At 27.0% G+C, this 15783-nt stretch overlaps 1 protein-coding gene and 1 long non-coding RNA gene across 3 annotated transcripts in view; one reads left to right on the top strand and one right to left on the bottom strand.

The window, feature by feature from the left end:
* Positions 1–15783, top strand: part of stg (string) — a 704947-nt gene that overhangs the window by 357687 nt on the left and 331477 nt on the right. The window lies entirely within an intron of this gene.
* On the bottom strand, positions 1421–2293 carry LOC142219727 (uncharacterized). Of its 2 annotated transcripts, none has more exons than XR_012717721.1 (2): positions 2208–2293; positions 1421–1702 (listed from the first exon to the last, which is right to left on the bottom strand). It is a non-coding gene; the product is annotated as an uncharacterized LOC142219727 (long non-coding RNA). The 2 variants fall into 2 exon arrangements; XR_012717722.1 differs by having other exon boundaries at positions 2203–2287.

Raw genomic sequence — 15783 nt, 5'->3', positions numbered from 1 at the left:
CGAGATAGACACATGGTGTCTGTGGCAAAAATGCTCAGGGTGGGCTCTTGAGTCGATATAGCGATGTCCGTCTGTCCGTGAACACATTTTTGTAATCAAAGTCTAGGTCGCAGTTTTAGTCCAATCGACTTCAAATTTGGCACAAGTATGTGTTTTGGCTCAGAATAGATTCCTATTGATTTTGGAAGAAATCGGTTCAGATTTAGATATAGCTCCCATATATATTTCGCCCGATATGGACTTATATGGCCCCAGAAGCCAGAGTTTTACCCCAATTTGGTTGAAATTTTGCACAGGGAGTAGAATTAGCATTGTAGCTATGCGTGCCAAATTTGGTTGAAATCGGTTCAAATTTAGATATAGCTGCCATATATAGCTTTCGCCCGATTTACACTCATATGACCACAGAGGCTAATTTTTTGCTCCGATTGAGTTGAAAGTTTGCACAGAGAGTAGAATTAGCATTGTAGCTATGCGTGCAAAATTTGGTTGAAATCGGTTCAGATTTAGATATTGCTCCAATATATAGCTTTCGGCCGATTTACACTCATATGACCACAGAGGCCAATTTTTTGGTCCGATTTAGTTGAAATTTTGCACAGGGAGTAGAATTAGCATTGTAGTTATGCGTGCCAAATTTGGTTGAAATCGGTTCAGATTTAGATATATCTCCCATATATAGCTTTCGCCCGATTTACACTCATATCACCACAGAGGCCAATTTTTAACTCCGATTTAGTTGAAATTTTGCACAGGGAGTAGAATAAGCATTGTTGCTATGCGTGCCAAATTTGGTTGAAATCGGTTCATATTTAGATATAGCTCCCATATATATGTTTTTCTGATTTCGACAAAAATGGTGAAAATACCAACATTTTCCTTCTAAAATCGCCACTGCTTAGTCGAGAAGTTGTAAAAATGACTCTAATTTTCCTAAACTTCTAAAGCATATATATCGAGCGATAACCCATAAATAAACTTTTGCGAAGTTTCCTTAAAATTGCTTCAGATTTAAATGTTTCCCATATTTTTTAAACTAAAATTGTGTTCCACCCTACTGCATTAGCCAACTTAAATTTTGAGTCTATAGATTTTGTAAAAGTCTATCAAATTCTGTCCAAATTGAGTGATATTTAAATGTATGTATTTGGGACAAACCTTTATATATAAAACCCAACACATTTGACGGGTGTGATATGGTATCGAAAATTTAGATCTACAAAGTGGTGCAGGGTATAATATAGTCGGCCCCGCCCGACTTTAGACTTTCCTTACTTTTTTTTTCAAATTGGTTAAAAACAGTTTAGGAATTCATAAAATGGTACAAATCATTTAAATTTTGTCGGAAAATATGCTAAATCCAATCTGAAAAACTTGTGAATTTTTGAAAATATTTGAGGTCAAACGTTTCCGACAAGCGTTAAAAATTATAAAAAATTATTTATTTGACAAAATATCACAGAATTTTTTAGTTTACATCCAAAACATTGAATTCGGATCACATCTAAAGAAGTGATGCAAATTCAGTGCAACGACTGCTGAAATGGAGGACTTCCTATGACAAGCCCATGTTAAATACATCGCTTCTGCGTCAATTTTTTACCACTTCCGGATCCAAAAAGAACATTTTCATTACTTTTTTGGCGACTCTTTTTTGCTGGGAAGCTACTCCTTGTAGTTTAGTCTACGCAATGGTTTAAAGCTGAAATTAAAACAACAATAATGATTACAATATAAAATCTTAACAAAATCTTCTATAGAAATAACATTTCGACGAAATTTTCTATAGAAATAACATTTTGGATAAATTTTCTATTGAAATTAAATTTTGATAAAAATAATTCCATAGAATTAAATATGTCTATGAAATTTTCTATAAAAATTAAATTCAGACTAAATTTTCTTAAAAAAAGCAAGCGCTTCGATAAAAAAATTCCTATAGAAACCAAAATTTCGACGAAATGTTCTATAGAAATAAAATTTTAACGAAATTTTCATATTCGACGGAATTCTATATAGAAATTAAAGTTCGACGAAATTTTCGATAGAAATAAAATTTTCCATATTCGAAAAAAATTTGTATAGAAATTTTCCATATAAATATATTTTGTTTTTTTTTAGTTTTTAAATAAATAAAATTTCTACGAAATTGTTATTTCTATAGAAATAAAATTTCAACAAAATCGAATAAAATTGCTTGACCACACTGTATTTGGAGTCTGTGTGCAACTATCCGCATGAAGTGTTAATCCCCTCATGAGCACGAATAATTTTGAATTGCACTCGTCAAAATCTAATCCCAATATACTTGGCACTACATATCTCTACCTATCATCTACCTTAAGTTAAGTTTTAAAAAAGTTAAAATATTAATGTGCAACGTTTTATGATGAAATAAATATATTTTATTTCCCTTATTAATGCAAGTGTTGTATATGGCAGACCGGCGAACTATATATAAACCGCTTCTCGGCTATTCAGTTCACATCCAACGAAAGTGAATTAATTTGGAATTCAGTTGAAAGTTATTTGGAAGAAGAATGAAGTTTCTCACTTATATTCTTATTTTTCTACTGGCTTGCACTTTACCAACAGCAATTAAATGTGAAAGATTACAGAGTGATACTAGTTTGAATCGAAGTGGAAGACGACCAAGTACATATCTATTATGTAGAGCTCGTGCAAGCCGTGGACCTGACTGTCGATCCCTCAGTCCCGAATGGTAGCTATGGATTTTGTATGGATGTCCACAGATTGCATTAATTTTATCAACAGAATTAAAATAATTTTCACTTAATTTTGATTTGTTTGGTTTTCATAAAATTTTTTTGTAACAATATTTTTTAATTTTTATTAGAAATAAAATTTCGACAAAATTTTCTGTATAAATAAAATCAATAAAATTTTTTATGGAAATACAATTTCCACAAAATTTCGTCGAAATAAAATTTCGACGAAATTTTCTACACGGATGAAAAAGACTGTTTTTCATATGTTTGGCTATAAACATTATATGTTTGGAACACAAATTTTTAAACACAATATTTTTGAGTGCAAGCATATAATGTTCATGAACTAGCATAACATGTTTGGGACATATATGTTAATATGTTAGAACATATTATGTTTGGGACATAAAATGTTTTTAAATATAATATTCTTGGATGCAAACATATATTAATTTAGAAATAGCCTATAAACATATATGTGTTTAGTAGCTTGGAGCGCTATTTAACATGGAGCGATATTGAATTAAGTTGGTGGTTGTTGCTTGTTATTACAAAATTAACATTTTATTTTTCCTTGGGCAATTGATCAGCTACTTCTTTGATCCTTACAAACTGTGTGGTCCGCTGTTCGAATCCCCGTCCGGCAAAAGGTAAAATTAAAATAAAAAAAAATCATACAATTGAATAATTTCTTCTACAATGTTTGCATTACAGAAAAAGGTGCTAAGAACTAAAAAATCTCGTGGAAGTGAGAAAGATGTGGGGGAATATACAATTGGGCAGAAACAAAATTTTGAGCATTCAGGTCGAAAACCTATGTTGTTAGCACCTATATTACCTGTTTATTTTCATAATTCATTATGATTGTAAATATATAAATAAATAAATAAAATTTTGAGCACAATATTGTTTGGGAGAATTTTTTTTAAGCATATAATATTTTTGGGTGCAAAATGCTTCCAAACATATTATATGTTCACATAATAACATATTGTTTTTTGGAAGACAACATTATTGAATTTGGATCCAAAAATACAAAATGTTTGGAAATTGACTACCCAAACATATATTGTTTAGACCAATATGCTTTCAAACATGTTATATATTGGAAGACATCAAACATATAAATGTTTGGGCAATAGCCAAAAATGTATATGCTTGAAGCAAAATATGTTTGGGAGTATATGTTACAGAAGCGATTTTTTGTGAGCGTGTATAGAAATAAAATTTCGATGCCATTTTCTCTAGAAATGCAAATTCTGACTATATTATACAAAATAAACTTTCGGAAAAGCGTTAAAATAAAATTTTGATGAAATTTTCTGTAGAAGTGAAATTACCACATAATTTTCTATGGACATAAAATCAACAACAGTTTCTATAGAAATAAAATGTCAACGATATTTTCCACATAAATAATATTTTTGTTGAAATTTTTAATATAAATAAAATTTTGACAAAATTTTCTACATAAATAAAATTTTGATGATAGTTTCTATAGAAACAAAATTTCCAAGAACATTTTTTATTGGAATAAAATTCCCACGAAATATTGTATAGAAATAAAATTTCCAAGAACATTTTTTATAGAAATAAAATTGCCAAGAAATTTTTCCTTACAGAATAAAATTTCAACGAAATTTTCTATAGAAAAAACAATTTCGACAAAATTGTAAATTTGTTTAGGCAAAGCTGACTATCAAGAAACCCTTTTTATCGGGAGGTTCAAGTGTAATTTACTTTGGGTTTTATTAAGTTACCCGAATTCATTCTGATTATTGATTGATTGTTTTGCTGCAAGTAGATGATGCTGATGAGGAATGTGGTAATTCCGAAACGTGCGTCCATCCAACTAGTGTTGCCAGTATTAGAGTTTTTTCTTCAAACTGGGGATATTTTTTTCCAATTTGGCAATTTGGGTCTTTTGGAGGGAATGGGTCTTGGTGGTGAATTTCCATAAATTTGAAGATTTTTGTGGGGATTTTTTCGGGAAATCGACTATATTTCGATTTTATTTCTATAGAAATTTTTTTTTTATAGAAAATTTTGTTAAAATTTTATTTCTAGAGAAAATTTTGTTAAAATTTTATTTCTATAGAAAATTTTGTCAAAATTTTATCTCTATCGAAAATTTTGTCAAAATTTTATTTCTATAGAAAATTTTGTCAAAATTTTATTTCTGTCGAAAATTTTGTCAAAATTTTATTTCAATAGAAAATTTTGTTAAAATTTTATTTCAATAGAAAATTTTGTCAAAATTGTATTTCAATCGAAAATTTTGTCAAAATTTTATTTCAATAGAAAATTTTGTCATAATTTTATTTCAATAGAAAATTTTGTCAAAATTTTATTTCAATAGAAAATTTTGTCAAAATTTTATTTCTATAGAAAATTTTGTCAAGATTTTATTTCAATAGAAAATTTTGTCATTTTTGAGTTAGGGTCTTGGGGTTTTGGTGGGGAATTTCGATAAATTTGAAGATTTTTGTGGGGATTTTTTAAAGAAATCGATTTAATCTTTTTTAACAAAATTTTATTTCTATAGAAAATTTTATTTTTATAGAAAAGTTTGTCATAATTTTATTTCAATAGAAAATTTTGTCATAATTTTATTTCAATAGAAAATTTTGTCAAAATTTTATTTCAATAGAAAATTTTGTCAAAATTTTATTTCTATAGAAAATTTTGTCAAGATTTTATTTCAATAGAAAATTTTGTCATTTTTGAGTTAGGGTCTTGGGGTTTTGGTGGGGAATTTCGATAAATTTGAAGATTTTTGTGGGGATTTTTTTCGAGAAATCGATTTAATTTTTTTAACAAAATTTTATTTCTATAGAACATTTTATTTTTATAGAAAAGTTTGTCACAATTTTATTTCAATAGACAATTTTGTCACAATTTTATTTCTATAGAAACTTTTGTCACAACTTTATTCAATAGAACATTTTGTCAAATTTTTATTCGTATAGAAAATTTTGTCAAAATTTTTATTGGTATAGAAAATTTTGTCAAAATTTTATTTCAATAGAAAATTTTGTCAAAATTTTATTTCAATAGAAAATTTTGTCCAGATTTTATTTCACTAGAGAATTTTGTCAAAATTTTATTTCAATAGAAAATTTTGTCAAAATATTATTTCAACAGAAATTTTGGCAAGATTTTATTTCATTAGAAAATTTTGTCAAAATTGTATTTCAATCGAAAATTTTGTCAAAATTTTATTTCAATAGAAAATTTTGTCATTTCTGAGTTAGGGTCTTGGGGTTTTGGTGGGGAATTTCCATAAATTTTAAGATTTTTGTGGGGATTTTTTCGAGAAATCGATTTAATTTTTTTAACAAAATTTTATTTCTATAGAAAATTTTATTTCTATAGAAAATTTTATTTTTATAGAAATTTTGTCATAATTTTATTTCAATAGACAATTTTGTCACAATTTTATTTCTATAGAAACTTTTGTCAAAATTTTATTCAATGGAAAATTTTGTCAAATTTTTATTCGTATAGAAAATTTTGTCAACATTTTATTTCAATAGAAAATTTTGTCAACATTTTATTTAATAGAAAATTTTGTCAAAATTTTGTTTCAATATATAATGTTGTCAAAATTTTATTTCAGTGGAAAATTTTGTCAAAATTTTATTTCAATAGAAAATTTTGTCATTTCTGAGTTAGGGTCTTGGGGTTTTGGTGGGGAATTTCCATAAATTTGAAGATTTTTGTGGGGATTTTTTCGAGAAATCGATTTAATTTTTTTAACAAAATTTAATTTCTATAGAAAATTTTATTTTTATAGAAAAGTTTGTCACAATTTTATTTCTATAGAACCTTTTGTCACAATTTTATTTCTATAGAAACTTTTGTCAAAATTTTATTCAATAGAAAATTTTGTCAAATTTTTATTCGTATAGAAAATTTTATCAAAATTTTGTTTCAATAGAAAATTTTGTTATAATTTTATTTCAATAGACAATTTTGTCACAATTTTATTTCTATAGAAACTTTTGTCAAAATTTTATTCAATGGAAAATTTTGTCAAATTTTTATTCTTATAGAAAATTTTGTCAACATTTTATTTCAATAGAAAATTTTGTCAAAATTTTGTTTCAATATATAATTTTGTTTCAATATATAATGTTGTCAAAATTTTATTTCAGTGGAAAATTTTGTCAAAATTTAATTTCAATAGAGAATTTTGTCAAAATTTTATTTCAATAGAAAATTTTGTCATAATTTTATTTCAATAGAAAATTTTGTCAAAATTTTATTTCTATAAAGATTTTTCTTTTTTTTTTCAAAAAAAAAAAAAAAATCAAAAATGTATTGGTGATTTTTGTGAGGAATTTAAATTTAAATTGATTTTTGGGAACGAAAACATCATAATTTGGGGACAAGAGCCGGAAAAAACCTGTTAACACCGCATCAAACCATCTTGCAGTCTACAGGGCTTTGCCCAAATAAATTTGATAAGCACGCTTTTCCTCTGTTGGTTAATTTACTCTTGTAGTTTAGTCAATGCATGGTTTTAAGATGAAATCAAAATAACAATAATGATTACAAAATAAATTTAAAAAAAAAAAATCTATAGGAATATGTTATTCGGCGAAATTGTCTATAGAAATAACATTTTGAAATTAAATTTCGATAAACTATTCTATAAAATTAAATATGTCGATGAAATTTTCTATAAAAATTCCGACAAATTTTTCTTTATAAAAAAATTTCGATAAAAATTTCTATAGAAACCTAAATTTTGACGAAATTTTCTATAGAAATAGAATTTCAACGAGATTATATATAGAACTAAAATGTCAACGAAATTTTCCATATTCGACGGAATATTCTATAGAAATTAAAGTTCGACGAAATTTTCGATAGAAATAAAATTTCAACAAAATTTTCCATATTCTATAGAAATTTTCCATATAAATATATATTTTTTTGTTAAATTTTTTATATAAATAAAATTTCTATAGAAATAAAATTACCTGTACAAAATAACATTTTAACAAAAAATATAATTTCTACAAAATTTCCTGTACAAAATAAAATTTTATAAAATAATCTTTGTACAAGATTTTCTATGGAAATAAAATTTTGGCAAAAATGTGTATAGAAATAAAATTCGACGATATTCTATCTAGAAATACAATATTAAATAATAATATTTAAAATAAAAAATTATGTACCAATATATATTAAAACCTATCCGCTCGAACTGCTTTAAATGTTCGGCTTAATATATTTCCATTTCCATATATAAAAAAATTAACGCCTCATCAATATTCATGAATTTGCGAGACATGTGAACTGTGAACAAATATTCAATTTCACAATCACCTATTCGAAGCAAACACCTTTCATGGAAAATAGTTCTATACCTGATAGATACCGACGTGTAAGGAAATCAACCATGCTTGCAATTAACCAGCCAATCATTCAAGCTCAACCAAACAGCACCCCATACTGCAATCCTTTTTCGAATTTTTGTTTGGTGGGAAAAACAATTTAAAATAATCCAAATCATATTGAACGGCTTGGCAACTGTCGCTAGGAATAATGTAAACCATTTCCAAATAAACTTATGCAAATTAAACTCAAAAACCCCAGTAGAGAGACCAGACCTCAAATCCTGGGGGTAAAGGCAATCAGCAATACCAAGGAACATCTAGAACTAACATTGATACACATAGGCACTGACATTCGAAATGGAAGGTGCAAGGCAGATAGATGAGTTTTTGATGTTCAAGGAAATGAAACTTTATTTTCGATGTGAACTTCCTTGCGCCGCAATGCAAGATGTCCTTGAACACCCAAGTAACCTTAGTTTTTAAATGAAGTCTTCTTCCCATACACACGTAGTGAACAAGACCATACACATTTTGGCTATCCTTTAGTTCACCCTATTCCATTCCAGTTGTGCATGAAAGTAACCAACCAACCCATTTGAGAATAATTTCATTTTCGTTTTTAAATCTGTGCTCTTGCAATTACTTGGGAAATCCCTAAAAAAGGGGGTAACTATCATTTATTGCACATGTCCTTGGCAATGTATTGAGTCCTTGTCCTTGGCGCAATATTCCCACCAAAGACAGACTAAAAAATCACAACAACAAATCTTGACAACCGCCAAAAATTTATTTTTCAGTTTTAATATGAGTTCCCTCATTTGGGATACTTCGAAGAACTTGAACGTGAGTTTCCAGTTTATTGCTAGATCACCTCATCGTATGTTCGTTCTTAATAGCTACCGGTTCTTGTAGACAAGATCCCAAACAAGCAATTGGCTATCCCAAAGGATGACAAGCGAAGAAAATTGTCATTAGTGTTCTAATAATTCTAATTGCAAACAAAAACCCCAAAGAACTCATCAATTTTCTGCAAATAGTTTAAGACAGGACACTGAAAAAAATTACATCCAAATTTTATATCTATAGAAATGTTCGTCGAAGTTTTCCTTTATAGAGAGTTGTTTCGACATTTTTTTCTATAGACAATTTCGTCGAAATTTTGTTTATATAGAAAATTTCTTCGAAATTTAATTTCTCCAGGAAATTCAGTCATTTCGTCGAAACTTGATAGTGTATAAAGAAAATAGTCAAAACTTTATTTCTATAGAAAATTTTGTCAACATTTTATTTCTATAGAAAATTTTGTCAAAATTTTATTTCTATTGAAAATTTTGTCAAAATTTTATTTCTATAGAAAATTTTGTCAAAATGTCATTTCTATAGAAGATTTTATCAAAATTTTATTTCTGCATCAATTTTTATAAAAACTTTATTTCTATAGAAAATTTTGTTAAAATCTTATTTCTATAGAAAATCTTGCCAAAATTTTATTTCTATAGAAAATTTTGTCAAAATTTTATTTCTGAATCAATTTTTATAAAAACTTTATTTCTATAGAAAATTTTGTTAAAATTTTATTTCTATAGAAGATTTTATCAAAATTTTATTTCTATAGAAAATTTTGTCAAAATTTAGTTCTATAGAAAATTTTGTCAAAATTTTTTTTTCTAAAGAAAATTTTATTTCTATAGAAAATTTTGTTAAAATGTTTTTTCTATAGAAAATTATGTAAACACTTTATTTCTATAAAAAATTGTGTCTAAATTTTTGCGCGAGCTATCGCTGTCAGAAAAAACTTACGGTCACAGTTCGGCCCTCAAAATAATGCCAGATGTGCCTAACGTAGTGGATTACACTTTGGCGAGTCCACTTTTCGACAAAAAGTTTGAGACTCTAATCCCCAACAGTGAGGCGTAGTGCACGCAGACCCCGGGGAATAAAGAATATATAGATTTCTACACTGATGGCTCCAAATTGGATGGACAAGTATAATTGTCAAAATTTTATTTCTATAGAAAATTTCGTCAAAATTGAATTTCTATAGAAAATTTTGTCAAAATTGTATTTCTATAGAAGATTTTATCAAAATTATATTTCTGCATTAATTTTTATAAAAAACTTTATTTCTAAAGAAAATTTTATTAAAAATTTTGTCAAAATATTTTTAAAATTCTATTTTTATAGAAAATTTTGTCAAAATTCTATTTTTATAGAAAATTTTGTCAAAATTCTATTTTTATAGAAAATTTTGTCAAAATTTTATTTTTAGAAAATTTTGTCAAAATTTTATTTCTATAGAAAATGATGTGAACATTTTATTTCTATAGAAGATTTTATCAAAATTATATTTCTGCATGAATTTTTATAAAAACTTTATTCTTACAGCAAATTTTGTTAAATTTTTATTTCTATAGAAATTTTTGTTAAAATTTTATTTCTATAGAAAATTTTGTCATAATGTTGTCAAAATTTTATTTCTATAGAAAATTTTGTTAAAATTTTATTTCTTTAGAAAATTTTTTTAAAATTTTATTTCTTTAGAAAATTTTGTCAAAATTTTATTTCTAGAAAATTTTGTAAAAATTGTATTTCTATAGAAAATTTTGTCAAAATTTTATTTCTATAGAAAATTTTGTCAAGATTTTATTTCTATAGGAAATTTTGTCAAAATTTTATTTCTATAGAAAATTTTGTCAAAATTTAGTTCTATAGAAAATTTTGTCAAAGTTTTATTTCTGAATCAATTTTTATAAAAACTTTATTTCTATAGAAAATTTTGTTAAAATTTTATTTCTATAGAAGATTTTATCAAAATTTTATTTCTATACAAAATTTTGTCAAAATTTTATTTCTATACAAAATTTTGTCAAAATTTTATTTCTATACAAAATTTTGTCAAAATTTTATTTCTATAGAAAATTTTGTCAAAATTTAGTTTTATAGAAAATTTTGTCATAATTTTATTTCTAAAGAAAATGTTGTCAAAATTTTATTTCTATAGAAAATTTTGTCAAAATTTTATTTCTATATAAAACTTTGTCAAGATTTTATTTCTATAGAAAATTTTGTAAAAATTTTATTTCTATAGAAAATTTTGTTAAAATTTTATTTCTATAGAAAATTTTGTCAAAATTTTATTTCTAGAAAATTTTGTAAAAATTGTATTTCTATAGAAAATTTTGTAAAAATTGTATTTCTATAGAAAATTTTGTCAAAATTTTATTTCCAAAGAAAATTTTATTTCTATACAAAATTTTGTCAAAATTTTATTTCTATACAAAATTTTGTCAAAATTTTATTTCTATAGAAAATTTTGTCAAAATTTAGTTCAATAGACAATTTTGTCATAATTTTATTTCTAAAGAAAATGTTGTCAAAATTTTATTTCTATAGAAAATTTTGTCAAAATTTTATTTCTATATAAAACTTTGTCAAGATTTTATTTCTATAGAAAATTTTGTAAAAATTTTATTTCTATAGAAAATTTTGTTAAAATTTTATTTCTATAGAAAATTTTGTCAAAATTTTATTTCTAGAAAATTTTGTAAAAATTGTATTTCTATAGAAAATTTTGTAAAAATTTTATTTCTATAGAAAATTTTGTCAAAATTTTATTTCTATAGAATATTTTGTGAAAATTTTATTTCTATAGAAAATTTTGTCAAAATTTTTTGTATGGAAAATGTTGTTGAAATTTTATTTCCATACATTGTATAGAAATTTTCGTCAAAATTTTATTTAAAAAACAAGTAAGGAAAGTCTGAAGTCGGGCGGGGCCGACTATATTATACCCTGCACCTACAAAGTGTAGATCTAAATTTTCGATACCATATCACATCCGTTAAATGTGTTGGGGGCTGTACATAAAGGTTTGTCCCTAATACATACATTTAAATATCAGTCGATCTGGACAGAATTTGATAGACTTCTACAAAATCTATAGACCCAAAATTTAAGTCGGCTAATGCACTAGGGTGGAACACAATGTTAGTAAAAAACAAGTAAGGAAAGTCTAAAGTCGGGCGGGGCTGACTATATTATACCGTGCACCACTTTGTAGATCTAAATTTTCGATACCATATCACATCCGTCAAGTGTGTTGGGGGCTATATATAAAGGTTTGTCCCAAATACATACATTTAAATATCACTCGATATGGACAGAATTTGACTTTTACAAAATCTATAGACTCAAAATTTAAGTTGGCTAATGCACTAGGGTGGAACACAATTTTAGTAAAAAAATATGGGAAACATTTAAATATGAAGCAATTTTAACGAAACTTCGCAAAAGTTTATTTATGATTTATCGCTCGATACATATGTATTAGAAGTTTAGGAAAATTAGAGTCATTTTTACAACTTTTCGACTAAGCAGTGGCTATTTAATACGGAAAATGTTGGTATTTTGACCATTTTTGTCGAAATGAGAAAAACATATATATGGGAGCTATATCTAAATCTGAACCGATTTCAATCAAATTTGGCACACATGACTATATTACTAATTGTACTCCTTGTGCAAAATTTCAACCAACTTGGGCCAAAACTCTGGCTTCTGGGGCCATATAACTCCATATCGGGCGAAAAATATATATGGAAGCTATATCTAAATCTGAACCGATTTCAATTTAATTTGGCACACATGAGTATACTACCAATTGTACTCCTTGTGCAAAATTTCAAGCTAATCGGGATAAAACTCTGGCTTCTGGGTCCATATAAGTGCATATCGGGCGAAAGATATATATGGGAGCTATATCTAAATCTGAATCGATTTCAACCAAATTTGGCACGCATAGCTACAATGCTAAATCTACTCCCTGTGCAAAATTTCAACCAAATTGGGCCAAAACTCTGGCTTTTAGGACCATATTAGTCCATATCGGGCGAAAGATATATATGGGAGCTATATCTAAATCTGAACCGATTTCTTCCAAAATCAATAGGGTTCTATTCTGACCCAAATTAGGAACCTGTGCCAAATTTGAAGGCGATTGGACTTAAATTGCGACTTAGACTTTGATCACAAAAATGTGTTCACAGACAGACAGACGGACGGACGGACGGACAGACGGACAAACTGACATGGATATCGACTCAGGGACCCACCCTGAGCATTATTGCCAAAGACACCATGTGTCTATCTCGTCTCCTTCTGGGTGTTACAAACATATGCACTAACTTATAATACCCTGTTCCACAGTGTGGCGCAGGGTATAAAAATATGGGAAACATTTAAATCTGAAGCAATTTTAAGGAAACTTCGCAAAAGTTTATTTATGATTTATCGCTCGATATATATGTATTATAAGTTTAGGAAAATTAGAGTCATTTTTACAACTTTTCGATTAAGCAGTGGCGATTTTACAAGGAAAAAGTTGGTATTTTGACCATTTTTGTCGAAATCAGAAAAACATATATATGGGAGCTATATCTAAATCTGAACCGATTTCAATCAAATTTTGCACACTTGACTATACGACTAAGTGTTATGTTTGTACAAAATTTCAAGCAGATCGGTATAAAACTCTGGCTGCTGGTTCCATATGAGTGTAGATCGGGCGAAAGCTATATATGGGAGATATATCGAAATCTTCACCGATTTCAACCAAATTTGGCACGCATAGCTACAATGCTAATTTGACTCCCTGTGCAACATTTCAATTAAATCGGAGAAAAAATTTGCCTCTGTGGGCAAATGAGTGTAAATCGGGCGAAAGATATATATGGGAGATATATCCAAATCTGAACCGATTTCAAGCAAATTTGGCACGCATAGTTACAACGCTAATTCTACTCCCTATGCAAAATTTCAACTAAATCGGAGTTAAAAATTGGCCTCTGTGGGCAAATGAGTGTAAATCGGGCGAAAGCTATATATGGGAGCTATATCTAAATCTGAATCGATTTGGCTGACATTTTGCAAGTTTTTCGAGACCCATAAAATATTCGGATGTACGGAATTTGAGGAAGATCGGTTGATATACACGCCAATTATGACCAGATCGGTGAAAAATATATATGGCAGCTATATCTAAATCTGAACCGATTTTTTCCAAAATCAATAGGGATCGTCTTTGAGCCGAAACAGGACCCTGTACCAAATTTTAGGACTATCGGACTAAAACTGCGAGCTGTACTTTGCACACAAAAATACATCAACAGACAGACAGACGGACAGACAGACAGACAGACGGACATCGCTAAATCGACTCAGAATTTAATTCTAAGCCGATCCGTATACTAAAAGGTTGGTCTACGATTACTCCTTCTTGGCGTTACATACAAATGCACAAACTTATTATACCCTGTACCACAGTAGTGGTGAAGGGTATAAAAATTTATTTCCAAATTTTTTTCTTGTAAATTTTGTCAAATTTTTATTTTGTGTAGAACAATTTGGCCTTTTCTGTCAAAATATTTTTATAGAAAATTTCGAAAGTTCATTTTTATAGCAAATTTCCAAATTTTATTTCTATAGAAAATTACATCGAAGTTTTATTTCTATAAAAAAATTTTGTTGAAATTTTATTTCAAATTTCGTCGAATTTAATTTTTTGTTCCGAAATGTTAGTTTATTTTCGTCGAAATTTTATTTCTATAGAAAATTTCGCCGACATTTTACTTTGTATAGAAAATATCATCGACATTTTATTTTGTATAATAAATCTCATCGACATTTTTTTTGTATAGAAAATTTCGTCACAATTTTATTTGGTATAGAAAATTTTGCTAAAATTTTAATTTGCAAAGTTTGTCAAAATTATTTTAAATTTAGAAGGTTAGGTTAGGTTAGGTTATGTGGCAGCACGATGTATCAGGCTCACTTAGACTATTCAGTCCATTGTGATACCAGCATGCTAACCATTGCACCACGGTGGTGCAATGGTTAGCATGCCGAACAGTTATTTCGAAAAGTTATTTCTATAGAAAATTTCGTTGAGATTATATTTTGTATAGAAAATTTTGTTTGAAATTTTATTTTGTGTAAAAAAAATTTGCCAAAACTTTTTTTGGCATAGAAAATTTTATTTCTAGAGACAATTTTATTTCTGTAGAAAGTTTCGTTGAAATTTTATTTCTATAGAAAGTTTTGTCAACTTTTTATTTTGTAAAGAAAAATTTTGTAAAATTTCATCTGTTATAAAATTTCGCCGAAATTTTAGTTAGTATAGAAACTTGTGTAAAATTTTCTTTGTATAAAAAATTTCATTTTTTTTTTTGGTATGGAAAATTTCGCCGCAATTTTATTTTGTAAAGAAAAATTTGCCAAAATTTTATTTTGTAAAGCAAATTTTAGTAGGTATAGAAAATTTTGTTTTGCAGAGAAGAGGTCGTCGAAGTATTATTTGGTATAAAAAATTTGGTCGAAATTTTATTTTGTAAAAAACATTTGCCAAGATTTTATTTTGCTTTAACAATTTTGTCAACATTTTATTATGTGTAGAAAAATTTGCCAACATTTTATTTTGTATAGAAAATGTCAAAAATTTAGTTGATGTAGAACATTTTGTCGAAATTTTACTTGTTACGAAATAATTGTCAAAATTTCATTTTGACAATTTTGTCAAAATTTTATGTTGTGTAGAAAGTTTTTCCAAAATTGTATTTTGTATAGAAAATTGTGTCGAAATTTTATTAGGTATAGAAAATTTCAACGAAATTTTATTTGGTATAGAAAATTTGGCAAAAATTTTAGTT

The sequence above is a fragment of the Haematobia irritans genome, chromosome 1 (assembly GCF_050003625.1).
Source record: "Haematobia irritans isolate KBUSLIRL chromosome 1, ASM5000362v1, whole genome shotgun sequence".
Classification (NCBI taxonomy): domain Eukaryota; kingdom Metazoa; phylum Arthropoda; class Insecta; order Diptera; family Muscidae; genus Haematobia; species Haematobia irritans.
This window is presented reverse-complemented; position numbering and strand designations above follow the sequence as displayed.